General features: G+C 44.9%; 1 pseudogene; it reads left to right on the forward strand.

Annotated features, from left to right (window-relative positions):
- Positions 1–1,744: 1,744 nt before the first annotated feature.
- Positions 1,745–2,488, forward strand: LOC109571647 (non-POU domain-containing octamer-binding protein pseudogene; annotated as a pseudogene).
- The last annotated feature ends 492 nt before the right edge of the window (positions 2,489–2,980 follow it).

Here is a 2,980-nt window from a genome sequence, read left to right on the forward strand (position 1 = left end):
TTGATGTATGGTTGATATATTGGTGATTTTCCTGCCATTCTATCATATTCTGTGTTAGTTCAAAGGCACTAGAATTCTGGAACTGCTCACTGAACAGAAAGAAAAAAAGAGCTCCAAGAGAAACCCTTCTTTTCTTGACAGAGGATTAGGAAGAGGAGCCCCTATTAGTCAGAGAATGGGGAAAATTTCCTATATTTTTTTCCTTCTCTCCTTAGTTTTGAAAGTGAAATCTGTCAGGGGGTGATGGTAGCAGCAGTGACCAGGCAGACATCTAAAATTCTGAGGAAGATGAATCCTTCTTTCTAAACATAACTGTTGTCTGAAAAGCGGGGGTATTCCCCACTGCTTTTTCTCTCTTTGTTCTCAAGCTATTTGGCCCTTGAGGTGGACCCTATTGTGAGAAGTGCACAGCACATCTCACAGAGAGACGAAAGCCCTGGGTTTCCAGCCAAAGGGCAGGAAAGGGAGTCCTGGCAGAGAGTGTGAAAACAGTGGAAAGGAGGAAGATTGAGGAAGGGATCCCATGAAATTGCTGTGACTGAACATATGGGCTCAGTCTCTAGGCTGCACACGTGTGGATCTAATTCCAATAGCAAACCGACTACTTTGAGAACTGAACTTTGAGGGTAGTTGACCACCCAGGTCCCCAACTGGCCCCTGGGTGACACTCACATAGAATATATCTGAATAACACTGCAAAAAGTTTGTAAACAGAACAAATATTGAAACCACAGACCACAAAAAGTAGGTCAAGAGAGATTGTTTCAAGATGGCAGAGTAGAAGGATGTGTGCTCATATCCTGCTGCAAGAGCACTGAAGTCACAACTAGCTGTTGAACAGCCATCAACAGGAAGATGCTGGGGCTGACCAAAAAAAGGTACCCCACACTCAAAGACAAAGCAGAAGCTGCAATGAGGTGGTAGGAGGGTGCAATCATGCTAAAATCAAGTCCCGTATCCACCAAGTGGGGGACACACAAGCTGGAGAACAACTATACCAAAGACGTACTCCTACTGTCGTGAAGGCTTCCCAGATTGGTAATAGGGAAAAAGAATGAAAAAAAAAGAAGAAGAAGAAGACAGCCTAAGAGACCACTGGGACAACGTCAATCACACCAACATTCATATTAGAGGGTCCCAGAAGAAAGAGAGAGGAAGGACCCAAGAAAATATTTGAAGAGATAATTGTTGAAAATTTCCCTAACGTGGGATGGGAAATAGTCAACCAAGTCCAGGAAGCGCAGAGAATCCCTGGCAGGAAAAACCCAAGGAGGAACACACTGAGACACATAGTAATCAAACTGACAAAATTAAAGACAAAGATAAAATATTAAAAGTAGCAAGGGAAAGATGACAAATAACATACAAGGGAACTCCCATAAGGTTGCCAGCGGATTTCTGAACAGAAACTTTACAAGCCAGAAGGGAATGGCATGGTATATTTAAAGTGATTAAACCAAAGAACCTACAAGCAAGAATACACTACCCAGCTAGACTCTCATTTAGATTTAATGAAGAAATCAAAAGCTTTCCAGACAAGCAAAAGTTAAGAGAATTCAGCACCACCAAACCAACATTATAACAAACGCTAAAGAAACTTCTCTAGACAGGAAACACAAAAGAAGGAAAAGACCGACAAAAATGAACCCAAAACAAATAAGAAAATGGTAATAGGATCATACATATTGATAATTACTTTAAATATAAATGGATTAAATGCACCAACCAAAAGACATTGACTGGCTGGGTAGATGAAAACATGTGTATATATGCACTTTCATTTACAACATCACCTATTCTGATCATTGTGGATGATCGAGGCAGGCCCTCAGGAAAAGGCATTGTTGAATTCTCAGGGAAGCCAGCTGCTCGGAAAGCTCTGGACAGATGCAGTGAAGGCTCCTTCCTGCTAACCACATTTCCTCGACCTGTGACTGTGGAGCCCATGGACCAGTTAGATGATGAAGAGGGACTCCCAGAGAAGCTGGTTATAAAGAATCAGCAATTTCACAAAGAGCGAGAACAGCCACTCAGATTTGCACAGTCTGGCTCCTTTGAGTATGAGTATGCCATGCGCTGGAAGGCACTTATTGAGATGGAAAAGCAGCAGCAGGACCAAGTGGACCGAAACATCAAGGAAGCTCGTGAGAAGCTGGAGATGGAGGCTGCTGCTCGCCATGAGCACCAGGTCATTCTAATGAGGCAGGATTTGATGAGGCGTCAAGAAGAACTTCGGAGGATGGAAGAGCTGCACAATCAAGAAGTGCAAAAACGAAAGCAGCCGGAGCGCAGGCAGGAGGAGAAGCACAGGCAGGAGGAGGAGCTCAGGCAGGAGGAGGAGCGCAGGCAGGAGAAGGAGCTCAGGCAGGAGGAGGAGCGCAGGCGCCGTGAGGAAGAGATGCGGCGGCAACAAGAAGAAATGATGCGACGACAGCAGGAAGGATCAAGGGAACCTTCCCTGACGCGAGAGAGCAAGAGATACAGATAGGTCAGATGGCTATGGGAGGTGCTGTGGACATAAACAACAGAGGCACCATGCCCTCTGCTCTTGTGCCAGCTGGTACCCCAGCTCCTCCAGGACCAGTCACTATGATGCCAGATGGAACCTTGGGATTGACCCCACCAACAACTGAAGGCTTTGGGCAAGCTGCTACAATGTAAGGAATTGGGGAAATTGGTGGAACTCCTCCTGCATTCAACTGTGCAGCTCCTGGAGCTGAATTTGCTCCAAACAAACATTACCGATACTAATAAAATTGCAGTGTCTAGTTTCCCAAAACCCTTACAAGAGGGACCCTTTTTGGACTTAGCCAAATTCTACTCTGGAAAAGTGTTAGGGATTCCTCCCAATAGTTTAGGTCTTCCCTGCCTGTAGTACTCTAGGGAGTATGTTGGAGGCAGAGGGTAAGGGAGGGGTGATATTTAACAAATCAGTTCTATGTGGTATACCCTTTCACTAATCAATTCTGTGTGGTGCATT

Source organism: Bos indicus, chromosome 18 (assembly GCF_029378745.1).
Source record: "Bos indicus isolate NIAB-ARS_2022 breed Sahiwal x Tharparkar chromosome 18, NIAB-ARS_B.indTharparkar_mat_pri_1.0, whole genome shotgun sequence".
Classification (NCBI taxonomy): Eukaryota; Metazoa; Chordata; class Mammalia; order Artiodactyla; family Bovidae; genus Bos; species Bos indicus.